This window comes from Physeter macrocephalus, chromosome 19 (genome assembly GCF_002837175.3).
Source record: "Physeter macrocephalus isolate SW-GA chromosome 19, ASM283717v5, whole genome shotgun sequence".
Classification (NCBI taxonomy): Eukaryota; Metazoa; Chordata; class Mammalia; order Artiodactyla; family Physeteridae; genus Physeter; species Physeter macrocephalus.
Window position 1 is genome coordinate 86,437,899 of NC_041232.1, and position 27,499 is coordinate 86,465,397.

Genomic DNA, 27,499 nt, shown 5'->3' on the forward strand with positions numbered 1-27,499 from the left:
GTAGATTCAGGGTGGGGTCCCCCATTTACATATCTAACAAGCTCTTTGGTAACATGGATGCTGCTGGTCTAGGGACCGCATTTTCAGAACGACCACCTGATTTGATTGGTGTAGAGGTGGAGCACAGGGTTCTTTAAGGCTTCCAGGTGTACCACAGGTGTTGTGAGCCATCAGGTTGAGTAGATGGCTCTTTGTAAGTCTAAACCTCTGCAGTTCTGTGGAAAAAAAAAAAAACCGCTTCTGTGGGACCTAAATCATTCAGATTTTTATTGCTTACTTTGAACAAATTCATAAAATATCTGTTCAACAATTGCATGACCATAGCTATAGAAATTTGTCAGTTTTCAAGAGTGTGAAGAAGTTTGATAACTTACATGTAGGGGTTTCAGAGGTTATCATCATTTTTCCTTCAAGAGAATGAAATAAAATAACTCGGTGGAAAAGAGCACCTAGACACTCACTTTGTTCCCCTAAAATATAGAGGCATAAATACAGTATTCAGAATCGTTACCTGTGAATTTTTGAACTCAGTGTTTAAATTAAATATGTGCATGTCTTTATGTGTGGCTGCTAATTTTTAACTACATTATTATCTCTAAGAGATAAATGTAGCTTACTCTGTGTTTAAAGTTTTGCAATTCAGTATCGCCTGGTAACGTAGTAGTGTGGATAAGGAAGAAAATCTATGTATATTGTGTTTTTATTTACCAATGTGATTGCTTAAACACTGCTACATAAATAATGCTGAGTATGGATCTTCTTACACCCGATGATGTTATAATGCTTCTCTAAAGTTTGTTTCTCTAAAATGTGTCTCACCATCTGTAAATTTAGCATGAATATTATGTATCAACATCGCATGAATAACACGAAACTTGCAAAGCCAAAACCCCTAAATAAAGAGGTGACGTTAATTTACTTGTAGCAAATGTAGTCATTCTAAATCACCTCTGTGTTCTGCCTGAAATGTAGCTGGAATCTATAATTTGGATCAATTTTCTTGAAGTGAAAATAAAAGTTGTTCCTCAAAGTGTTCTTATCTACAAGTATGTTATTTTCAAACGAAGCATAATTGCACCATTTTCTAAGGTATTTCCCTAAGTATAGGAACACAGTGCAAAGTTGTTGGATTGAATTCGTTTCACTCACACTGGGAGCTGTCATGGGACATATGGATGGATCCCGTCGGTGGAAAGCTGATACCTATGTTTGCAAATGTTTTCTCCTCCTCCTCCTCCTCTTCCTTCCTGTCCCATTCCTCCTTCTCTAATTTTAAAAAGAATACATGTCTATTGTTTTTATTAAAATGCCACAAAATTACAAGAAATTAGAAAGAAATAAGGATTCATCCAAAATTTTATTATCAAAAAATAGCCATTGCCAATATCTTCTGAATATCAATCTAGAGCTCTCGCCAATGAATATAAATATGGGTGGAAGTGATAGAGGGAGAAAGAAGGAATTTTAGAAAAATTGCCTCAGGGGCCTCCCTGGTGGCGCAGTGGTCCAGGGCCCGCCCGCCGATGCAGGGGACGCGGGTTCGCGCCCCGGTCCGGGAGGATCCCACATGCCGCGGGGCGGCTGGGCCCGTGAGCCGTGGCCGCCGAGCCTGCGCGTCCGGAGCCTGTGCTCCGCGACGGGAGAGGCCACGGCAGTGAGAGGCCCGCGTAGCGCTAAAAAAAAAAAAAAAAAAAAAAAAGTAATATAACTAATTCACATTGATTTGTAAATGATGGATCATCTTTTCTGTTTTGTTTTGCTTGTATCTCATGGCAGTTTCTTTGGCTTTTTTATTTCTTTTGCAATACGAATTGTGATTTCTTTGATTATTTTTCTTACAATGTGAGATGCATATTCTGAATATCTCAGACAAGGCAGGGTGACTGCTCTGCTCATGTCTGCTGTCTGCACGTTTTCCATTAGCAGCCCTACTGCATGTCCTTTGTATTAGCCAGGCCGGTTAGTTGCCGTCTCGGGGCCGACCCTGGTGGCCTGACCTGAGAGACTGGCTGAAGGGGTCAGGCTTTCTCTTCCATGAACTCGTACGAGGGATTTTAACTAAGAAATGCGGGGAGGGGTTGCAGCATCTCCAGACAGAGCTGGGGTGGGGAAGACCCCGCCGCACGCCCATGACTGTCTCCCTCTAACCTGTGGCAACCGCTGGTCTGTTCTCGGCCCCTGCAGTTCTGCCCTTTTCAGCACGTCGCAGAAATGGATTTGCAGGGTGCAGCCCTCGAGGTTTCTTTCACCTGGTGTGACAGGCAGGGGCTCATTCGTTATGTGGTTTGTTCCTGTTCCCGAGGAGGTGCCCGTGCTGGGTAAAGCACACCCCACCTTATTTCTCTATTCCCCAGGCAAGGAACGTAGGGATCTTTCTGGGGCTCGGAAACTATGCAATTGTAAACATTCACGTCTAGGTGTTTGTGTGAGCGCTGGTTTTTATTTCACATGGGTGCATATTTACACAAGGGACTCGTGTGTGTGATAAGTGTGTCTCACGTTGAAGGGATTGCCAGCCGTTTATCACAGGGGCCGTGGCACGTTATGTTCTTGGTAGCAACACATGAGAAATCGGGTTCAGCGTCCTCTCCAGGACTTGACGTGTCGGGGTCTTTGCTTTCTAGCAGCTGTATGGTGGTATCTCGTAGTTTTTCATCTACATTTTCCTGTGGGTTACTGATGTTGGCATCTTTTCATTTTATCTTTTCGGTCATCCATATATATTCCCTGTTGAAATGTCCGTCCACATCTTTTGCCCATTTTTGAATACTGGGTTGCTCTTTTTCACATTATTGATTTTGAGGGTTCTTTATTTATTCTGGAAACAATTCTCTTCAGATATTTGACTTGTAGAGATTTTCTCTCAGTCTGGCTCTTATCTCTGCATTTTCTTAAAAGTGTCTTCAGAAGAGCCATACATTTTAATTTTGAAGACCAATGCAGGAACTCAGTTTATTGAGCTTGAAACTGGTGCATAATTACTCACTTTAAGTACAGACCATTGTTTCTGACTTGTGCCTTTTCATTCTAGCATTACAGTATTATTTTGTGTTAAATTTTTTTCCCTCTGGATCAAAAACCTTTGGTCATCTTTCAGCCTAATTTATGAATTTTCCATGGTTGCCGCAAGCAAAGGTATCCCCTGAATGTTCAGGATGTAAGGTGCATTTCTAAAATATAAATATCTGCATATTCTAACTCAGTGTCTTTTCTCCACATGTTCTAGCTTTCAGGTGTACTCAGAGCTTTTATGTATATTTAAATTATAATGTATTTTTTCTTCTTCTCTTATTTGTTTTTACATTTACTTCTTTCCTTTATTTGTTGATATTAATTATGATAATGTCAGGGCAGATTTGAAGGTATGGAGATGGGTCTGCTTGATCATTTCTTTTGCTTTTGTCATTTGTTCTCTTTGGGGCCAGTTCTCTTTCTGTGTACGTGGGCTGTTGTGGTCGCTGTTACTGGTAGTTTGTACCTATTTGTTCCATGATTGACTTTTCTGTCTAATTCATATTTTAATGGGCTACCTGTTTAAGTAAAGTGTGAAGAGAAACTTTTTTTGTGTCTCTTCAAAGCACTCAATACATTGTTCCTTCTACAGTAAAATCTCAGGACATGTTGGTTACTAATGGGTAAAAATAAAGTGAAAAATTCCCTATTTTATAGACTGCACAATTTTGGGAAAAGAATGACTGCTTGAGAAACTTTTAAGTCATCATGTTTTATATTCTCAGTAAAGGAATTTTGTTATTAAGACTTTAAGTAGTTTAATGAGAAACTGAAAGTCATTCATGGGATTTTTAAAAGCGGAAATGAAGTTTTCAAAAACTATCAAATAACATTTCCAACAATGCTTTATATGGCCATGTAGAAAAAACAGGCAGACAGATACACATACACACACTATAGGGAGGTAGAAATCTGTTATCAAATCCTCTGTTCCTTTAAAAGTGTAAAGAAGGAAAAACACCAGATAAAAGGGAAGTACACTTACTACTAACCTGGAAAACTCAAAACCAAATGTGACTTCTACCCAAAGGATCTAGAAAGGTTGGCTGGCATCTCAACACTCCCTTCTGAGCTGCCTGGATGTTGCATTTCATCCCATAATTTATACATAAATTGAAAGGAATTGTTTTACTGACTTGTACGATATTTGTGGTGTGTGGAATCTACCCAAGTAAAGGCGTAATAAATAAGCCTGGTTTCACTTTACACCCCAGAGGCTCTCTTCTCATCTACCAGATGCATTTTCTTTTGGATTTAGGTATTTATTGGATTTTATTGTCAAAAAGATACCAGTTCTTATAAAGAAAAAATATGCTTGCTGGATGTGGGAATTATTTTGAACCTTATATCTGTTTGAGATCAGCAGTTCTCAAAAGGTGGTCCCGGGAACAACAAAGGCAGCATCCCTGGACCTCTCCAGACCCCACCCCATTTACTGGGCCAGCATCTCTGGGTGGGGCGGGCAGCCAGTGCTGGAACCTGCCCTCCAGGTGATGCTGATGTAGCTCAAGCTGAGGGCCCTCGTGTGAAAAAACCAGTCAGTCACCGACCTCCTGCGTGTAAAGCATGTGTCGCAGGGCCTGGCCCTTGGTACTTGATACGTTGTGTTCTCCAGCCTTCCTTCACTCCTTCCTGTCCTTGGATGAAATGGAATCTTCTGGACATTAACCATATGAAAAGTTTTACAACCTCTCCAGCACTCAGCAAATTTTAAAAGCAGTGGGATGCACTTTTCTTCTGTCAGATTTTGATAAACATATGAGAAAACACACACACACACTGTTGGTGGGAATAGAAACTGGTACCGGCTTTTGGAAGATTAATTTAACTCTGTTTATCAACTCTGCAACCTCTACATCCTTTGACCCACCAACCGTGCTTTCGGGAAGCTCTCCTGCACGAGTAGCCACAAGCCCAGAGAGATACACACACACTGACCTTCGCTGCAACTTTATTGTGACAGCAAAGCATTGGAAACAGCTTGAATGGAAAATTCTGAATATCAGAATAACCGTATAAAAACCTACACACATGTAATGGCGTATTTGGAAATGCATATTGGAACTCTGTTTGAGTTGGAAATATGGAGCAATGATGTATAAAGATAAGTTCTCAATAGACAACAGTGATTATCTCCGGGGTAGGGTCACAGAGATGAAGAGAAGGTAAATGGGGGCTTTGACTATTATTCTAAAATTCCTGTACTGTTTTTATTTTTGTTTTCTTATTATTTTTTGAAATTTTATTTATTTTATTTATTTATTTTTGGCTGCGTTGGGTCTTCATTGCTCCGCGCGGGCTTTTCTCTAGTTGCGGCGAGCGGGGGCTGCTGTTCGTTGCGGTGCACGGGCTTCTCACTGCAGCGGCTTCTCTTGTTGCGGAGCCCGGGCTCTAGGCACGCGGGCTTCGGTAGTTGTGGCTCGCGGGCTCAGTAGTCGTGGCTCGCGGGCTCTAGAGCGCAGGCTCAGTAGCTGTGGCGCACGGGCCCAGCTGCTCCGCGGCACGTGGGATCTTCCCGGACCGGGGCTCGAACCCGTGTCCCCTGCGTCGGCAGGTGGATTCTTAACCACTGTGCCATCAGGGGAGTCCTCCTGTACTGTTTTTAAACCACAAGAAGATATAAACTTTGTAATTTAAAAAGTCACAGCTAAAATGAGAATGAAAAGAAATTTTTAGAGGCTGTATTTCAATCAGGATGACACGACTTGGGCTCCCAATTAGAAAAAGTATGTGCAGACCCTGCACTGGTGGCTGTCGGGGGGTAGAAGACCCTAGACGTCCTGATACAGGGGAGACGTGCACAGCAGCACCGGGGGAGAGGATGATCCCGGAGGAGGGGGCCGGGAGCCGCGCAGACACCCCGTGAGGTGGCCACCACTTTGCAGAGCCTCATTCTTGGCACTGGGTTCCTACACGGATCCTGCCCCTGGTGACACTCAGCCAGTGTCACTCCAGAGGGAACAGCTGGGCCAAAGCTGTGCAGCATAATCACCCTCAATTGCTTCATCATTTAACGGGGGGGATGCGTGTGTAAACACAGGCGGAATAAGTATCATGAAGCAATGGGGCCCATGGGACCCCACTGACCCTCCGTGTGACTGAGTTACCTGTCAGGCTTATAACTTGGAGGCAGGAAGACGGAGGACGGCTGGGAGGACGGAGAGTAGACTTTGGGAGATTCGTCAGCGGCTCCTGCAATCGTCCAAGAAGACACGCTATTGGGAGGTGTTTGGAGGTAGAAGGAGGAGGCATGCTGTCAGCACAGGAAGTAGTGATGCCTTCCGTGGAAGCAGGTACTTTGTATGTGATTACGTTAAAGATCTTCAAATAGGAAGATTATCCCGATGATCACGGGGACCCAGTGTAACCCCAAGGGCCCTTACGAAATGAACGCAGGAGGGGTAGAGTCAGAGGAGGGGAGGTGGTGATGGGCGCAGATGGAGGGAGGGTTTGGCAGGTGCTGCCGGGCTGGCTTTGGAGATGGAGGACGACCATCTCCATCTCTGTGGACCAAAGATGCAGGCAGCCTCTGGACCCCGGAAAGCGCCAGAGGCTCCAGGACGAGCCTGCCCTCCGACCCCTTCCCCTCAGCTCAGTGACAGTGATTCACTGGTGACAGTGTAGCCATAGTGTTTGGGGTAACTCATTACACAGTCCTAGGTAACTCACGTGTGGCCTTCAGGCTGGCGGAATCACATGAGCTTGGACGTGTTCTGTCCCGAGCGCCAGGCCACTGAAGTCTTTCCTGGAACTGCCCCGTAGCAAAGCATTCCGTCAGGGTGCATACAGATCAAGGAGTGTCGTACTCACTAATTCAGAAATTACTATGCCCTGCGTCATCATCACCACTCTGAGTGCCTGTGTGTGTGAGTTAACCGGAGGTGGCTTTCTTCTGGAGACGTCCTGGAGGCTGGGGACGCGGCATTTGAGGGAGGTGTGCCGGGAAGGGTGCGTGACCTCAGGTTCGGGGAGGAGACCGGCAGAGCCGTCTGTAGAAGCAACTAGAGCACATCAGCAGGCACGGGGACCTTCTTAGTCACGGGGAGCTGACCTAAGTGCTCTTCGCCCTAAGACCCCACTGAGCTCCAAGGACACGGTCCCTTGGAAGCAGGGCTGCACCCAGACCCTGTGTCCTGCTTCCCGGTTCTGATCCGACAGCGCAGAGGGTGAGCCTGGCTTTCCACCTTGTGCTGTGATCTGGGCGAAACCTTTTTTCTTTTCTCTTTATTGGTTTGGAGGCGATGGTTCACCAGGGAACAAAGTGACCTCATCAGTCAGGTATGAGCAGACTAAATGCTGGTTCACCGCCTGAACTGCACAGTCTGTGGGGCGACGTCTGCAAAAGCCTGTGGTGAGGCTGGAGGAGCAGGTGTTTGCGGGGGGATTTAATTAGGCCAAGAGGCATCAGGAGAAACCCGGGGTCCCTACCCTCCACCTCCTTCAGCGGGGCTTGCAGGGGTGGGCAGGCACCGAGGGAGGGTCTGATGCCAGGGGAAGGACCAGCCCTGCGGGTGAGAAAGCGCCCTCGTTGGGGGCACCTTCAGGTTCCCCGGGGCCAGGCTGTCTGGATTTGAGGCGCCAGCAGATGACGGGTGTTTGGAAGGTCAGTTCTTGTGGATCCCGGGTTCTGCGGCTTTGATGGCCCCTCTTGTGGCAGGAAGGGAGCCCTGGCCGTGGGAAGCTGGGTGTTGGGTACCCACCTCTGCTGAGGAGGGGCTGTGTATCAGTCAGAAGATGCTTCCAGAGTCCATTTAGAAAACCCTCTCATTGCACTGCTGTTACCTAGTTTTCAATATATGTATCCTGGACACTGGGAAGACCCTTTACAATAGCAGAGGTGCAGACAGAAAAGCCTGCAGTTCCTGGAGACATCTCATCAGGTTCGATACGGACTCGAAGTGTCAGAAAGGGAGATAAGCTTCTCCAAAGACCCCTTCCAGGACACCGTCTCGGGCTGCTTCGTTAATGGACCGGATGTGCCTTGCAGTGGTGACGGCAGCGGGTAGAACCGGGAGGAGACAGACTCTTCATCTTGTGGAGAACCTGGTCATCTCCCTGTTGCTTTGTTCATGCTTCCCTGGTGATGATCAACAAAATTCCTCAGATCCCGTCAGCCTGCATCACCCCGAAGCCCTAAACGGTGGTGTCTGGAGAGGAGCCAGGTACAGGGTCCAAGGATGTCTTCTGCAAGCTGTGCTGAGAAGGATGAGCGAGGGTAAACCTGTCACCTACGGCCGGGGATGGGGGAGCCGTCAAAGGTAGTAACGCACATCGGGTGCTTGCTGCATGCAGGGTTATGGCACTCGACAGCCCTCAGATCATTTTACAAGGGCATCGCAGTTCTGTGAGGCAGGCACGTTGATCCCCTTATGCAAAAATTTGCCCCAAATCTCCTAGCTGGTAAATTACAGAGCTGAGGTTTAAATACAGGTGGGCCTTCCCTGAGCCTATTGAATTTTCACCCTGCCGCTCCAGGGACAGGCAGCTGCGGAGACATTTTTTCCTGGTCTTGATGATTTTACAGTAAAATAAGATCAGAAAAAATTCATTTAAAATTATAAACTTGTTTTTGTCCGGGAGATCATGTCATAAAGCATACATAAGGAAGGGATTTCATTTCAGTAAAATGTCAGTTGAAAGGTCAAACTTTAACACACATATATTTTGTTAGGGGCAACGTTTTAAGTACGGCAGAGGTATCAGTGGAAGCAAACGTTATTGGTATAGAGTGATCTGAAGGAAGAAGGGCCGGCCAATCCTGAGAGCCTTTCTGTTGAACTCTTATTAGTTGCTGGGCCCTCAGGTAAAGCAAATAACGAAAACCAAAGTCTGGACTATATTCCTTCTTGGATGGAGCCTCACAGCAAAGCAATATGTGAGTGGTAATAAAGAGTGTGTGAAAGTGTCTCAAGATGAAAAATATATCAGCAGCGCCTGGAAGTTTTATATATTGAGAAGTTTTATATGTTATGTTAGTTGGGAGAAGGAAAGCAGGTTGCATAAGGTTGAATATGCTGGGGAGCGGGGTGGAAGTTTATTGATTATTCACAGTAATGTTTCCTTCATCTGGAAAAAGCCTGTCAACTTTGCAGGAGTTCACGGTTGAGACAATGAAGTCGAAGGGTCTGTGTGAAAATCACACTAAAGGAAAAGCAGAGCATGTACTGAAGGTCCACGTGATGGGCGGGAGGCTGCTTCGGGGGAAGGAAGAGACTGTGCAAGAATGGAACAGTTCTGGAAAGATCCAAGATCCCTGTAAAACCACCTTTGATTCTTAAGAAGTTTTCTTTAATAGTAATTTTTTTCAATGCCTGAATTCCTATGTTATACTTAAAAATACATACGGTAGAGGAATTTAGTTTGTGGGCGGTATTATATCCTGGTGTTCAAGAGATGAAGGATTTTACGAGCCACCATTGTTTTAGCTCTTTGGTGACTTGTGTCTTTAGACCCGGAGGCGGATGGGCAGGAGGGTGGACCAGCCCTCAGGCTGTTGTACAACAGACTCAGTGGAACCCCCGGAGGGACACTCAGGGTGTCCTCAGCGGCCGGAACTACGTAGATGTCTAGCCAGTTCCCGTCAAGCTTAGATTCTAGACCGGGGCCTTGGAGGACACAGGCCCGTGAGCTCCGGCACCCAAAGCCAGGGAGACCCGGAAGGGACACACCGGCCTTGGGAAGGTCATGTAGCAGTTGTGGGAGCCCTTGCGGAGCCCGAGTGACCACGTAGGGCAGAGTCTGTCCCTGAAGCCTGTGTCCAGAACCGGCGCCGGCCCTGCAGGGTCAGAGGCCGGGTCGAGGCTGGCAGGTGTCAGGGAGGGGCCGGCAGAGCGAGGTGGTTTCTACCCAGAGTCTGCTGATGGGGCACCTCCCAGCTTCCCTCAGCTGCCCTCCGCCGGAGGCTCCCGGTCGAGTTTCAGTGACTGAGGATGTTGACGCAGCCCCGGGGGTGATGAAGGGGCTCAGGATACGGTCAGGCTCGTGGTTGATAAGGAAGCTTTGATTCTAGCTGATGCAAACTCAGCCTGAGGAGGGGCTGTGTCTCCGAGCATCTGGGCCCCTCACCGGGGTGCTGGGAGAGCAGGGTGTTGCCTTTCCCTCAAATTTCCGTCACCGTACCTTCCAGGAAGCTGGATTCAGCCTTTGTGCTCATGGGACCAGAAGACCATTCTTTTCACTTCATCCAGTAAGTCTCTGCTAGCTTCTCTGGTATGTTTTCCAGATGCATTTCCTTCTTCCTGAGTGTTATAAGGTTTTAGAAAAGAACTTCTGCCAGGCAAGGGAGCACAGAACCTACAAATTATTGGGGTTGAAAAATGGGGAAAATGGGGAAAACAAGATAAATTCATGTCTCAAGGAGCTATCTTCTTGCCTGGCCTGGCCTTACTTCCCCTGCCTCTCTTGGGACTGCCCCCCCTCCCCCCCCATCGCAAGGGACTGCCAGCTCTCAGGAGGCACACCTATTGGTTGTGACTGTTCTATTGCTTCTTTTGCTTATTTGATGACATAAAAAAAACAATATTGTCCAAAAGTTTTATAAACAAAGCCAAAAGCCAAATAAGCTAGAGAAAATTGCCAGAACTGTATCAGACATTTGGGGTTCATCTCCTTGAACCACAAGATTCTGTACCACTTGGCAGGGAAGGTTCTACATCAGTGATTCACGGGAAATGGAAATGTGTAAAAAAGGACCAGCAAGATTTCCTTTCAGTAATGCCAAGGGAATATCGGTCAGCTGTAAGTTGATGGAGGTAAAATCCAGGATAATATTCAGCATTGATCTGGGTGTGGATATACAACTCCTCCTCTCACTGCACTTGGAGGAACAAATTGGTACAACTGCCTTGGAAAGCTGTTTAAATAGTGCCAGGATGCACAGACATCTCCATAGCCTTTGACTGAATAATTGCACTTCCAAAAACACAACTTAAGGAAATAATTCCAGATGCAGACAATAATTTATGCATGAAGATTTTTATTCCAGTGATACTAATTATATTGAAAAATTGTAACAATATAGCTAATAGTAGGGACTACTTAAATACAATACGCTTTGGGATATGCTTACAAGGGATTATTTATAACCAGTGAAAGAAAATTTTAAAAAGTCTTGTGAAAAATTAAGTTCAAAAAAGAAAAAAAGTTGATTATCTAGTATGATTCAGTTACGTGTAAAGATATGCATTTTAAAAAGTCTGAAGTAAACGATGTAGAAATGTTGGCAACAGTTATCTCTAGGTTGTGGAATTATGGATGACTTTAATCTCTTATTTATACTTATTTACACATTTTCCCCAATGAATATGCATAAGGCTTATTTAAAATATACATGTATTCTTAAATCATATAAACTTCAAATCCCATCCTCTTCTCAGAATTATTACTTTTACAGCTAAGTATGCATCCTCTCTTCCAACATTTTTTATGCAACTATGCACATTAAAAACAAAACCAAATAACTATAGTTTTGGTTACTTATTTTTTTTAATGTGGTTGATATCAAGCTGTCTCACATCTTGTTTTCTCAAATATCTTGGAGATATTTTCATGCCATGCCATGTAGTTGAACTTATTTTATCTTTTCTTTTTGACATGGCAAGCTTGATCTTTGCTTGTGAACAATTTAGCATGATCCATTCACGCAGCTAATATAAAAGTATGGTAAGTGTGACCTGTGACAGGATCTTTTCATACATCGAACTCAGGATATTTGTTTGAAAGTCCATTTCTACGATTGTAAAATGTTGCTATGATTCAGTTATAACCTACTGATCGCCTACCATGCGACAGGCAGTAAGACAGCTGATCGGATGAGAGATAAGCCCAGGACACGGAGTTGCAGAAACGTCCTCTCTCCCGACTTGTCCCTCATACAAACCAGAGCTAGTGGTGGGCACAGCCGGCCACTCGCTGTCTTTTGAAACTTTTCTCTTCCTTTGGCTTCCAGAACGTTTTGTTTTCCTGGGTTTCTACTAATTCTCCAGTGGCCCTGTCCATTGCTCCTTTGATTCTTCCTTCCAAGACATCTTCAAATATTCGAGCTCCTGCGGACTCACTGCTCGCCCACTCCCTCTCTCTGTGCTCTCCTCTGGGGTGACGCACCAATGCCATGCTTCTCAATATCAGCTGTATCCTTAGGACCCCAACTTATATGGCTCTGAACTTCAGATCCTTGCATCCAACTGCCTATTTCACTTGCCACCTGGAAGACTTACCAGCATCTCAAACTTCACGCGTCCTTTGCTCACTTTTATTACCTTTCTGTCACAAACGTTGATAGCTTCTGATCGTCAGAAGTAGATGGAGGCTCTAGGTTTCTTCCAGCACGTAGCTACCGTGTGGCATGTTGTAATGAGAGTGAGACTCAAACTCAATTCTGCCTCAAGTGAGAACATTGTGAGCAGCAAGTCGCAAAGGGTTTTCCAACCTGTGCTTGATGAAGCCCAAACTTTCTGCTGTTCTTTTAGTCTCGTTGACAAGGGTTTTCTTAAGATGAAAGTAGCCATATTAGGGGCAGGATTCAGTGACTTTTTTTTTTTTTTAAGATTCTTTTTGATGTGGACCATTTTTAAAGTCTTTATTGAATTTGTTACAATATTGCTTCTGTTTTATGTTTTGGTGTTTTTGGCCCCAAAGCATGTGGGATCTTAGCTCCCCGACCAGAGATTGAACCCGCACCCCCTGCATTGGAGGGTGAAGTCTAAAGCACTGGACCGCCAGGGAAGCCCCAGGATTTAGTGACTTCTAATCAGGGCCAGAGGAATGCATTTCCTGTGAGTGACAGATAACTGGATGACAAGGAATCGTGAGCCCAGGGAGCTATTCTGCATGTGCAGCCTCCTGCCAGAGTGCTCCGTCCTATCTGTGCGTGGGCAGAAGTGATCATGCAGTGTGTCTGCCCCATTCCTAAATCCTGGCCACTCCTCAGCGTCACCCGTGAAAACTTACTTCTAACATTTATTGTGCTAATTCACAAATCCTGGTCAAACAAAGTGTTTGCAGGCTCTCCAGTGTGGTTTTGGAGTGTGTATTCTGGATTCGAATAACTCAAATATTTACTAACACTTCTAGGGTATGCAGATGGAGACTAAGACTCACATACATATTTACCAAGCCATCTCTGCTAAGTATTTAAAAATAAACTACAGCAATACTGCCAAGACCGTATTGCTTCCCTGCCCATGTTCTCAGTAAATGTGCCATCATCCACCCAGTTGCTCATGCTGAACGGGCATTATCCTTGATAAGACCTCTTTTTCCCTCCACCCTTAGATATTTAACCCTCAACTCCTGTTGGTTATCTTCTACAATATTTCCTGAACATTCCGCAGTGTTCCACCTGCCTTGTTGTCACCCTGGTCCAAGCTGTCCTCTCCAGAGACTGCAACAGCCCTACTTGTTCACGCCATCTGTTCTTCCATTTGTAATTCACTGTGGAAATGGACAATTCATACCTTTTGGCCATTTTCAATATGTATTTTAGTAGGGGTTTTTAGGTTGTGTTTTATATGGATCTATTATCCGATATGTGTATAGTATCTATTTCCATCCATTCTATTGCTCGTGTTGTAATTTTTTCGTGCCATCTCCTGTAGTAGAGAAGTTTTAGATTTTTATATGGTTGAATCGGTCAGTCTTTTCTGTGTTATTTTCCCCTGTGCTTTTGTAGTTTGTTTTGCTTCTTTCACATTGAATTCCTTAATCCATTTATAACTGATCTCTAAGATGCCGCCACTAATGCGGTGCACCCCCAATGACTCTCAGTCTCTGAGTCCTTTTATTCTAAATTTTAGTTTACTGGGAGAGAACATCTGATCGACTCAGTTTTGACGATCAAGTCAGCTCGAGAGGATCCTGTAGCACCGATCACAGACGTGGTCAGCGGGTGTCCACTCTGTAGAGGGGCATTGACAGCGAGTGAGGCAGCCACACCCCTTGCTATTGAAACTGAGCAGGGCCCCGTGGGGCTCCTGGGCACAAAAGCCTTTCTGCGTCCTCCATTTCGTTGATTACAGGAAATAGGCTTCATTCAGCCTCCAAGACCTTCCCTGAGCTCCATCGAGGCAGGTTCAGATCAATGGTCTCAGGATCATTCCAAGGAAACAATGGTGGAAAATATTCAGTAAGTTTAGCCTAGAAAGGGAAGATTCTAAAGGACGTTGCATGTTTCTTTACCTATTTGAAGGGTGTCAAATGGGGGCAGGATTGTCAAAATGTTCGTAGCTTCCAAGGATAACTGACGTCTCTGGGTGAAATGTAAAGGGAGGAAGTAAAGGTAAGAATGAAAGGTAAAGGTAGGAAGACCTTTCTAACAACGGAATTGGAATAAACTGTTCAAGAAGTAATTTTCTGCCTGGAGGTGTTCAAACACATAGGTAACCCCAGGTAGAGCTGTACCTTTGAGGGTAAGCATAAATTGCAATAAATCTGTCAAACGTGCTCTCAGACTCTAAGGGTCTGACCTTGCCATAACTCAGTGAGAGACAAAATACTCCCTTTTGAACTCTTCTTAATCACCCAATCTTCCTTGCAAATTTTCTCATCATTATTTTATTCTTCCCTTCTCTATGGAGTGTCTTGTTTGGGCCAATCCTGGACACAGAACATAATAAGTTTTTGGTTTTAGTTATCTTTTATGCGCATGTCTGGTGTTTTTTTTTTTTTTTTTTTTTTTGTGGTATGCGGGCCTCCGTCTGCTGTGGCCTCTCCCGTTGCGGAGCACAGGCTCCGGACGCGTTCTAACGGTGACTTTACGTATGTTCTTTAATCTTCCAGTGTCTCATTTCTCTCATCTATAAAATGGGCACAGTCCCTGCCTTGTATATTCACTGTGAGGAGTAGATGACACGTGAATAAAGTTGACGACAATACATGGCACCTGATGGCCGCCAGCTGTGGAGTGGAGGAGACTGCAGGTTAGATGGCGTGAAGGTCTTTTAGGTTCAGCGCTCTTGATCCTTCCTTTATCTTTATAGTGGGAGGCAGCGGTACTGTTAACGGTTTAGGGGAAATTGTGTGCTCCAGTGGATACATTGGCATCGTTCAGATCACACACCTCCGAGTTGGCTACTGCTGATTCTCCTGGGAACAATTTTACAGCTCTGCAAGATGTGGTTAACTCAGAGCAGCACGAAATAATTCTCATCTCTAAATATGCAAATTACATCCTATCTGGTAGCAGTCCAGTGGACTTCCTTCTATTTGCCCGTTCATTTCAGTACTTCCGATCTGTAAGTCTGTGTGTTCTGTGGCTTCTGCTTTGCACTGGTTCCCTCGTGGGGAATAAAAGGGAATCTTTAATGCATGTTCCTTTCATATCTGTATGATATTTATGATTTTTGTCCATTTTTGAAAACTATCTGTCAACGGTGGTGGCGGGACCAGAATACCTTAGGGTAACTGATTCAGTAAGAGCGTTAGCTAATTAGTCCTTGTCTAGGATAACGAACGACAGGTAAAAGTCAAGGTGAAGAACCAAGTTAGCAGAGATTATTTGTAGAAATTTCTGCAAGTTAAGGTGGCTGCGGTGTTCATGTATAAGGAAGTGAAATTCTAATGTAGCCATTTTCAAAGCAGTTCTTAATATTTTGAATTAAATGATATCCACCAAAACACAGACTCATGGTTTCTTGAAAGTAACGTGATGGTGGGAAATAGCCAGCATCCATTCTGCAGACTCAGCATGGTAAGCATGTGCTTACTTGTCTGTCCTCTGCACCAGACTCTTTGCTCCAGGGCAACAGGGACACGGTCTTGTCCCCGTCCTTTCTCCAGTAGCCATAGTTCTCTGTGGCACAGATGCCTGGTGAGTGACTGAACAGAGAGGTTGGCCAGGGTCTTGCCCTCATCTCTGTAGACACCAAGACTTGATTTCGTCCGTTCTTGGGTCTGATTTCAAAGGCAGACTTGTGTTCACCACACTCATAAGCCAGAATATTAATTTGTCAGTTAAAAAGAGTAATCAAACTCTCCTGGTAGGCTGGGATGCTTGGCTTTCTCCCTCGGGGAACTTGCATGGCACGGGGCGCACATAATAATGAGGTGTTTGCTTGATGAGCTTGAAGTGAACACACCTGGCCCCTGTCCCCTCTGTCCTAGAGCTGGCAGGCCAGTTGTCACACCAGTGGACAGGGGGGTTTCTGCTGATGGTCAGGACGTATTCCTGGCTCATCAGCATCTCTTCCCAGGAGCGGGGAAGGAGTGTGCAAGGTACGTAGATAGGACAATTCCTATTCTTTGGACTTTCCATTTTTAGGCTGTGCTCCCCATCTGTTAAGAAATTCTTTCTTCAGAGAGAATAAAGTTGATTCGGTTTTAAGCTTTTCATTTAGATTCACAACTCAGTTTTTGCCCCCTTTCTGGCCACTGTAAATAGAATTTGGATGTCCCAAGAACTTGGGACTTCCCTGGTGGTCTGGTGGTTAAGAATCCGCCTTCCAATGCAGCGGACATGGGTTCAATCCCTGGTCGGGGAACTGAGATCCCACATGCCACAGGGCTACTGAGCCCGTGAGCCACAGCTAGAGAGAAGCCCACGCGCCGCAACAAAGAGCCCGTGTGCCACAACTAAGAGCCAACACAGCCAAAAATAAATTAATTAATTAAAAAAAAAACAATTTGGATGTTCTTGAAGCTCCTCAGTCGCTTACAAGCAAATTATTCTTTGGGATGTTTTATTTGTCTGGGGACTGAATGCATATTGCATTAATTAAAAGTCATTAACTCTGTGTTTTAGTGGTCCTTGTGGATACCGACTAAATAATGATGACATTACTTTGTAGGGACTGAATCACTTGTTCTGGTTAAGAGATATTCTTTGCCTTTTCAGAGCCTTAATTATTACTAGTTTTCAGTGCCCATTGTAGTCTCTAAGCTTCTTGCTATATTGTGAAATCTTGCCAGTTGGTTTTCAACTCAGGTCTGACTTACGAAGATAGAATTTCAGATCAGCCACATAGATAACAATGATAGCAGAAATGCTTGTTTTTGTGTATCTTTCCCCTAATCTTATTAAAGATTTTTTTTCCCCCCGTGACATACTGAAGTGATGAAAACGTGCCTGAAGGCTTGGTTGCCGGTACCAAAACAATAAATCCTATAATTAAATAATAAAAGCAATCAAAATCCATAGTCTAAGACTCGCAAGGAATGGAAAAAGAGGAATTTGTACCATGTAATGGTTAGCAAACCGTCAGTAAAAGATGAGACTGGAATTACGGTCAAGGGCCGGGTCCCGGATGGCTCTGTGTGCCCCTCTGAGGCTGAGGGGGGACACGGAAGGGAAATGACACGATCAAATGTGCAGGACCACAACCTCGGGGACCATGAGGATGGAGCAGAAGGGAAAGGGCCTAGCGTACTGGACACCATGAATTTACCAAGGCACCAACCCACCTACCTGGGTGATTTTGTTCCCAGCAGTCCTCTGGGGGCAGGTATAGGAATGCATTAGGCCAGAGGCTGTATTGCTCCATTATGGCAGATTTGCAAGGTGGAGGTGACAGAATGCTGAAGGAGCGGGAACTTGGGCATGCTGGTGAGATGCTACCCATGCTACAAATGAGCAGACAAGCAATCTTGTCTAGTGGCGTGCAAGCAGAGATTGTGATCTTGTAATGGAGCAAATAAAGAAACATTGGCGGGGCAGTTAGAGCCATCTCAGCTCTCTGGTCTGGGACGCCTCAAGCACTAACCTGGTTCATCAGGTTCTAGCAGATCTCCAGGAGGATGGCCACCGTCCCTCCGTGACTTGTCCTGGGAGGCTCTCTCCACTGTATATTTGGCAGATTGTATGTAGGCTGATTCTCTTCTCTTCTTTGGCTAATTCTGGTAAGAAGTTCTTTAAAAGGGCTTTCACCAGCAAATTGAAATTTTTAAAAAAAAGCTATCAGAGTTGATGGAAAGATAATTATTATCTTTATAATAGATAATTATCTATTATCTTATTTTGAACCCATGAGAGTCTGGCCCCAGAGATTTTGGTTCTTAGAGTTTATTTTTGTCTCCCAGACCCAACTGCTCAGACCGCCAGCTTGAGTTAGTTTGTGGGGGCAGGTGTCCCTCTCCGTTCGTACCCTAGACTTCCACCTACATGTGAGATGCCCGGCAGCAGCAGACCCTGATGTGCGTTCTCTGCTGCTTCCTTTTCCATTTCAAGTTCTCCCTGAACATCCAGTCCTTTCGGATGGGCCATTCCAACCTGATCCCCAGTCATCCTTCCTCGGGTTATAAATCAGCCCACACGACTTGTAGCCATCTCATCTTCTGCCAGGTTACTTGTGACCCCAGGTCTTTGGATTTCCTACTTTCATCTCTTTGTATTTCTCTCTGTCCCCTTTGCCTTGTCTGAGAGATGTCCCCACATCAGAAGTTGAGGAGGATTTATTCTAATGTCTTCATCTGTGGTGGATGATGCCATCTTCTCAAATAGGATCCTGACCTCTCTCAACTCAGACCTGGGAAGGTTTCTTCTTTTCCTCTCTCAAGAGCAAGTAACTCCCTTGTGGTTCTCCTCATGAGCTCAGATCTAAGGAACGTCTAATTCTCACTTATTCCCACAACGGAGAGGACTGACGGTCTCGCCCTCTCCCTGGAAGGTCTAATGCCTTCCACTTCTCCACGGGTCCTGGCATCTCTTACGGTGTCAGGTCTTCAAGCATCTTAAAACACGGCGGTTATATTGTTAATTTGTATTTCTGTCACTTTGAATAACAAACATTGTTGAAAACAGCATGAGCTAGGAGTCTTGTCTAAGAGGCAGTGAAAGGGGCTATACTGGCCAGATGCCTAATATAGACAAACATGTGAAGTTTATGGGTTCCACAGGTCAGTATTTTAGCATTTTCCTAGGAAGATTTTTTTTTTTTATTTTTGTGGTATGCGGGCCTCCGTCTGCTGTGGCCTCTCCCGTTGCGGAGCACAGGCTCCGGACGCGCAGGCTCAGCGGCCATGGCTCACGGGCCCAGCCGCTCCGCGGCATGTGGGATCCTCCCAGTCCGGGGCGCGAACCCGGTTCCCCTGCATCGGCAGGTGGACGCGCAACCACTGCGCCACCAGGGAAGCCCTGGTGTTTTTAGTTAGACTGTAAGCCTCTGATGACAAGGACCATATTTAATTCTTTGTATCTCAAGAGCCTGTTGGGTACCTCACTCCCAAGCACCTGGCATGTGCATATTTTATAGTCCAACTTTCAGTCTCTTTCAAGGCTGCTAATTCCAAGGAATTCCTTAGATGGTCCCCTTTCATTCATGGAAGAAAGTGATCCAGTAATTCACCCAGCGTGTTCATGTCAGAACGTTTCATGTGTTTTGCATTTTAAATAACTCTAGGAAAAAGTAATGCTTTAAAGAAAAAGAAATGACTATCTAATGGTGGACTATAGGACACTGGGGCAGGAGAGTAGAACAGATACGGAAGTTGCTGGCCCATCCCAGAATCCCTGACACGTCTCCATGGCTACCCTTTACTTAAGGTTATTTCCATCCACGATGACTCTCTCCTCACACATCCCAGTTTGCACAATTCTCTCTTCCGCTTGATGTTTGTGTGGTGATATTTTATATCATGGACTGAACCCATGTTTTCCTATAGTTCATAATTACTGTGATTGAGTTAAAAGAGTCTCATTTTTTAAAGTAAATGCACATTCACTTCTCTGAGCAGTGCCTCCTAGGAGACATTCAAATTAACTAGTTTGGCATTCTTTCGAGTCCTATGATTTTATTATATTTAGAAATGCCATAATAGTGGACATCAGATTCTGTCTAAACTATAAGTAAGCAATATTAAATTCCTAGGACATCGCTATAGAAAAATACTTTAAAAATATTTAATAAAGAAAAAAATTAGGTCTTCCCTGGTGGTGCAGTGTTTAAGAATCCGCAGGCCAATGCAGGGGACACAGGTTTGAGCCCTGGTCCCAGAAGATCCCACATGTCACGGAGCAACTAAGCCCATGCACCACAACTACTGAGCCTGCACTCTAGAGCCTGTGAGCCACAACTACTGAGCCTGCGTGCCACAACTACTGAAGCCCACATGCCTAGAGCCCATGCTCCACAACAAGAGAAGCCACCACAATGAGAACCCCGCACACCGCAACGAAGAGTAGCCCCCGCTCACCACAACTAGAGAAAGCCCGCGCGCAGCAACCAAGACCCAATGCAGCCAAAAGAAAAAGAAAAAGAAAAAAATTAAAAAAAAAACCAAACCTTTCCTAAATCCTTGGTAAACGTTGTTAAAATTTGTATTTCTTTCTTATTAATGCATTTCAGCATGCTTTACATAAAATTGAATTAATCTGTAGTTAAGTTATTGAAATTGAATTGGTAATAGCATTTATATACCATCATTCAATCAGTGGTGGAAAGAGCAAACTCTTACTCATTTATTGAAATTTTAATTATGCAAAACATACTGGTGGAAACTCAGGTTATGTTTACATATATTCCACAGAGATTAATTTAATATTTTGAGTACAAACGATGCATAGTTGAAAGATTTTTTTTTTCTCTCAAAAGAATGTTCCAAACAGACTGGCTGCATGGTTGCACTTTTTTTTTTTACATTTATTTATTTTTTGGCTGCATTGTGTCTTCATTGCTGCGTGCAGGCTTTCTCTAGTTGCTAGCTGCGGTGAGCAGGGGCTACTCTTCATTGGAGTGCGCGGGCTTCTCATTGTTGCGGAGCACGGGCTCTAGGCACAAGGGCTTCAGTAGTTGTGGCTCACAGGCTCAGTAGTTGTGGCACACGGGCTTAGTTGCTCAGCGGCATGCGGGATCCTCCCGGACCGGGGCTCGAACCCGTGTCCCCTGCATCGGCAGGTGGATTCTTAAATGCTCCAACCAAAAGACATAGACTGGCTGAATGGATACAAAAACAAGATCCATTTACATTTAAGGTAATTATCGATATGTATGTTCCTATTACCATTTTCTTAATGGTTTGGTGTTTGTTATTGTACGTCTTTTCCTTCTCTTGTCTTTCCTACCTAGAGAAGTTCCTTTAGCGTTTGTTGTAAAGCTGGTTTGGTGGTGCTGAATTCTCTTAGCTTTTGCTTGCCTGTAAAAGTTTTAATTTCTCTGTAAAATCTGAATTCTTAACCACTGCATCACCAGGGAAGACCCATGCGCCTCTTAACTGCTTAGTGGTTAGCTTTCAAAGACAGCTGATGGCCAGACGTGAACAGTCTTGATGGACTGATTAAGGTCTAGTCAACTTGTAAAGTACAAACTCTCCCTTTAGGTGGGAGCAATTGTATTTACACCATCACACCATTGCTCGGGTTGGATGAGTTTGCAGTCAGTGATCTCCTCAGAGGGCATAACCAAGGATATCTCACCTACCAGGCAGACAAATGTCAGCGAGGGTGCACCCCACTCAGGCCCCTCCCTTGAATAACCAGGAGGCTAATTAAGTGCAGACTTTATATCAAGTAAAAAACAATTTGTTGAGAAGAGGTGGCTCTATTACTTGCCATAAGTGTTACCTAACCCTGGTTCTCTATGGATACATTGAATTATATGTTACATACAGTGAGTTCTGATACCTTTCCTGGTTCTTCTCAGCAGTACCAATGCGCTGCTGCCCTGGGAACCCGCGAGAAAAGCCTTTGGTCTCTTTGGTAACTTATTTCACCTTTTCTTTGAAAAATCTTTTCTCTGAGTTTAAAATTCTCTCTGATATTTACTTTCTCCTTCATTATTTTCAGTACATCCTGGGCTGTGTTCTGGGTCACATCACTTCCGAGAAGTCAACTACAATGCTTCATTCCTCTGTGTACAACGTGTAATGTTTCTTTTTTCCGGCTTCTTTCTCTTTATCTTCTTCCCTTCCCCTCCTCAGCATTTAACTGAAAGTATTTTTGCTTGTTTATTTTACTGCCTGTTTACATGTAGGTTTTCTGAGCTGCATTACCTTTCTAATTGCAACAATTATCTGCCCATGATTTAGGCCAAATTTGAAGTGCTTACCATTTCCAGAAAACGACTGGCGGGCAGCCCACGATCTGCACATGAGTTGGGATCTAAAAGCCCCCGAGCAAGTGAACTGTGTGATTTTGGCTGTTATCTCCCATAGAAAAAAAAAAAATCCTATCATGGTTAATCTCCAGGCCTGCCGACAGCATCCTTTTTTTAACCATCCTGTACCTAGAGTATGGCATGACCGTTAAACTGGACTCCAGGATTTAATCATTCATATACTATGATGTTAATATTAAGCATGTTCCCATACTTATTAATCATATCCAGTGCAGAGCTTTCTAGAGAGATGGCTGGACCACAAAACCACTAAGTCTCCAACGAATGGTTTTCGCTACTGCCAGCCCCTTGATTCTTGCATGCGGTCTGCCCAGAAGACCAGACACGGAGAAAAATGCTGTGTTTTCTCTGCTGGTTGGCCCTTTTGACCTGTTACGGGTTCCGTTCTCCGCACTGGCGAGCTGCGACGAACCGGCGCCATTAAGCCTTCTCTTCGCGCTCACAGGCCGTGTGTGTGGGCGGCCTGGATGTCTTCCTGAGAAGAAGTGTTTCTCGGGGCGAATCAGCAGCCACAGGGTAACTAGGCACACGCGTTTTATTTACTAGAAGGTGATTGCAATTCTTTTATATTGAACCACGTTTGGACTGACGGAAAGACAGACCGTGTCTCCCTCAGACCTAAGGCAGCGAGACTAACGCCATTTTCACCCGAAGCCTGTCCCCTTCACGTCCACGCGCTGTCACGGGGCTTCCTAGGGAGAGGAGGTCAACACTCCCTTCCACAGAGGGAGGCCCCGGCGTGGCCAACCTCACACCGGTCGGTTGAACTTAGAATGTGCTAAGAAGGACTCAGTGGGAAGGGAAAATCACAGAGCAGGACGTGCCGTGGCGCAGCCAGGGCTTCACGATTTTCCCCAGGTCGTCGTAGTAACGGGCAGCTTCCCAGGCCATTCTTCTAACCCACGATCCACACGGCTGCCCTGAGAGGTGTGAGGGTGGAGGTCCGGTTTCTCTTAGAGGCCGATCGATATTCTCTCTAGTGTTGCTCGTTCCCATGACTTCAGCCATAGAGGGGGCATCTGAATGTCAAGGTCTGGAGCCGCTCTTGATTGTGACGGCTGGAAGGGGGCAGTGCTACTGCAGGCGGCGGCTGGGACCTTGAAGTTAAGTTTGCAAACAAAGTGCTACAGTTCCAACGTACCACCAGGTTCTCATGTGTAGCACTTTGACTCAGAGTCACTGAGCTTTATAGCTTTATAGCTCTCTTGTCCCCAAACTATAAGTTTTATGAGGTTGTGGATTATGTTTTTTGTCACCAGCTTTTTCATAGTAACTACGGTGCCGGGAATACTGTGGGGTCCGTCTCTCTCTGTATGTGTTTATTGACAACATTTTGATGCAGGTGTGGTTTTGTTTGTTTGTTTGTTTGTTTTACTGAATATCTAGTTGTAGAATCCATAAAGGGTAAGTTTCAGCATTAACTGGGGATCATTGTTTTCCTGGGCAGCCGTGGTGAAGAAATGGGGTGATTTTAGCACATTTAAGAGCAGTTGAGATGATTAAGGAGACTGAGTTAGGAAGGTTGAGTGACAGTCGTGGGCTGAGAGTCTGAGGAAAACAGAAGGCTCGAGGTGCTGGAGACTTCGTAAGTAACGAAGATCGGAGAGGGTTACAAGAAAACAAAGTTATAGTCGAGGATAAGCACTGGAGCTTAGCATTTTGGGGCATATTAGCAGGGGAAGGATGACCCGGGCTTGGACAGTGGGACTAGTAAAGTCTGATGGAGAGGAAATTCTTTAAACTAACATAATCTGGGAATAGGGAGGCTTCACAGACCACTGAGACGTCCCCATTCATTACAGGAGTTGGGTAAAGAAGGGGGTTGCAGTCTCCAGTGGATGGGGCATGCATGAAGTGAGTCTGAGGTCGGCTTGGGGTGGGTGGGAGGTTGGGAAGATGCCAGCTCCCTCCTTCTCCCGTCGTCCCCTCTGACCTCGGGGGATGTAGGGTCTGGAAGGACTGGAAGCTTCCACGTCCAAGGGCTGTAAGGAAGCAAGGCTTCAGGTAAATGCCAGGTTTCAGCCAAGGCAAGAAATGGAGAGATTTTTCTGCAAAAATTAGAGGACAAAAGTGGAGTTTGTTTATAATGTAAGGATGATACTGGGAGGTATCACTGGGGCGTGTGTGTTGATGTTGAGAAGAACCAGGAATGAGAAAGTACGGATCCATAGAAGGCTAAGAGGCTGGGGGATTATTTAAGGGGGAGTTCCCAATATTCATGGACACAGAAACAGAGACGTGAGGTCTGGTCAGAGGTAAGGAGCTTCACACCCTTAACTCTGGCCGAGGGGCTGCATGTGTCTGCGCGATGGAGAGTGCCAGCAAGTGTGACATCGGGAACCCAGAGGACTTCTCCCCAGATTACCAAAGGGCAGGAGGCTCCCGATGGGGCTGCAGTTCGGATGCTTTGGGGATGGCGGCAAGGGCTCTGGGCCAGGGAGCGTGGGGACACTGGCAAACGCTGTCTGGCCCGTGTTGGAGGCGGCATACATCTGCTGAGTAAATGCACACAGAGGAATCAGTTGCACAGGTGCTGTCAGGGCTCTAGTTGGACGGAGAGGGGAGAAGCTGGGTCTGATGTTGGAGAGAAGCTGAGTAAATGCACACAGAGGAATCAGTTGCACAGGTGCTGTCAGGGCCCAGTTGGACGGAGAGGGGAGAAGCTGGGTCTGATGTTGGAGAGAAGCTGAGCCAACTTCCTCTCGGATGGACTCCCATTGCACCTGAGGCACCTGTGCTGTGCGCCTCCTGTCCCATCCTTTCTGCTCCGGCCTGGCGTGCACTCCGCGTGGCGCGCTGGGCTGCCTTCTGCGGATACAGAAAAAGAATGAGAGCGGTAAGGTTCTTGCACTCGTTAATTAAGCTTACGGCGTAGAAGCGAAGAGAGCCGGCAAGTCATTAATTATCCACCCTGTGCTCTAATTAGAGTTGTGGTCTTCCGGCATTTCAGAATGGGACTGAATTGTGCCAGTTTGCTGGGCTCTTAGACGGTCTTCTCCGTGAGGTCTTCTGAATCCATTCTTTGGTCTAAACTTTGAACTAGTCCCATAATATGCATTTGACTTATTTTTGAACTGAGCTTATTATTTAACTATGTTTCCTAGTCATCATTTTTTTCATCATCATTTGTATTAGACTACAAATGTCCATAGCTGGACAGTTACTGGTTTAACTCTAGTCAGATCATGTTGGGTACAAATGAATGTTTAATAAATTATTTTGGACTTATTTAGAATATTTTGAAACACTTTGTAAAGGTAACTGGAAGAAGAGGACAGCATGACCAGAGCTCTTAGTCAAAAAATTCATTTTTTTCTGTCCTTGGTGCCTAGAATATATGGTAGGCATATATAAAAAATGTTATATGTATATAAAAAATGTTTAGTGAATAAAAGAAAGAATATCTCTCTTTGCTAGAATATGGAAACAGGGGTTTTAAACAGTCTTTGAAGACAATTATAGTGAAATATACACAGATGTGTATGTGAGGATAAATTTGCCAATTGGTATGGTTTTGGCAGAAAGGCAGTCAAATAGATTATAAACATATAACATTCATCACTTCTGTTTACATTATGTAACTTGGGGTATTTATATGCAGAACAACCTTCTGAGTGTACAATTAAATACCTAGAGAAGGACAGTTTCCTTATGGCTAATTTTGTTATTACCTGTGTCTCTTATTCCCTTTAAAGTGTGTTGAAACGATGAGCTTTTTTATACATTTTTACCACTTTCCCATAGCACATGTTATATGATCAATTTGAATAAATAGTGATTGAATATATAAATGGGTAAATGAATGAATTTTCTATATAAAGTAAACTTTACTCAAGGGTATTTTTAAAAAAAATCTATGTGAAGTTAAATTTCTTTCCTTAATGTTTTGAAATGTTAAGATGTGTTTTCCAATATCATGTATCAGAAAGGATGTTGAAAAGTCTACCACATCCTGGTCAGGTATAGACAAGGGCTAGATGATCATTTCTCCAAAATTATCAGTGTTAGCATTTTTTAATTTCAGGATGAAGATCCTGTACATGTTTTGTGAAGTGTTTACAAAGCATTTCATTTTTTTGAGTGAATATAAAAGGTATTCATTTGAGCTTTTAATGTCATTTCCTTCATGTTCATTGTAAGTGATAAAAATGCAAGTAATTTTGGTACATTTTCTTGTATCCTCTGATTTTGCTGAACTCATTTATTAGTTACTGGAGTTTTTGTAGATTCCTTGGGGGTTTTTTATGTCCGTAATCATGTCATCTGCAAATCGTCACAGTTTCACTTCTCTCTTTTCTACCTGTATGCCTTTAATTTCCCTGTCTTGCTTTTGCACTGGTTGGAACTCCCAGGACCATTTTGAATGAGTGGTGAGAGCAGAAATCTTCATTTTTTCTTAACACTGGGGGACAGATTTCACAATGAAGTATAATATAAGCTCGTAGGGTTTTTGCAGATAATCTTTAACAAGTTGATATAATTCCCTGGATTCCTAGTTTGCTGAGAGTTTTCATCGTGAATGGGTGTTGGATTTGTCAAATGCTTCTTCTGCATCACTTGTTATGGTCATGTAATTTTTCCTTTTCAGATTGTTGATATGACATAGGGGTACATATATCTTTTCAAAGTAGTATTTTCACTTTCTTTAGATAAATATCCAGAAGTGGAATCACTTGATCATATGGTAGCTCTATTCTCAGTTTCTCTGAGGACACTCCATACTGTTTTGCATGGTGGTTACACCAGTTTACATTCCCACCAAAAGTATACAAGGCTTCCTTTTCTCCACATCCTCACCAACTGAGACCTGTGTTTCAAGGGGAAGAATCTTCTTTAGCACCTAGTTTCAGGCTGATTGGATGCCAGACCCTCAGGCAGCAGCTTTTAAAGTGGGTAGCTGGGGGCTTCCTTGGTGGCGCAGCGGTTAAGAATCCGCCTGCCAAAGCAGGGGAGCCGGGTTCGAGCCCTGGTCCAGGAAGATCCCACATGCGGTGGAGCAACTAAACCCGTGTGCCACGACTACTGAGCCTGCGCTCTAGAGCCCGTGAGCCACAACTACTGAGCCTGTGCTCTAGAGCCCGTGAGCCACAACTGCTGAAGCCCAAGCGCCACAACTGCTGAAGCCCGTGCGCCTAGACACCACGCTCCGCAACAAGAGAAGCCACCGCAATGAGAAGTCCGCGCACTGCAACAAAGAGTAGCCCCTGCTCACCGCGACTAGAGAAGGCCCGCGCGCAGCAAAAAAGATCCAACTCGGCCAATAAATAAAAATAAAATAAAATTAAATACAATTAAATACAATTAAAAAGTGGGTAGATGGATTCAGTTTTGTGGGGTTGCAGTCATAATCCCTGGGGCCTCCAGACCTGGGGATCTGGAGGTGTCCCCTCCAGACAGTTGCAAAAATTGAGGTTTGGGGGCTTCCCTGGTGGCGCAGTCGTTGAGAG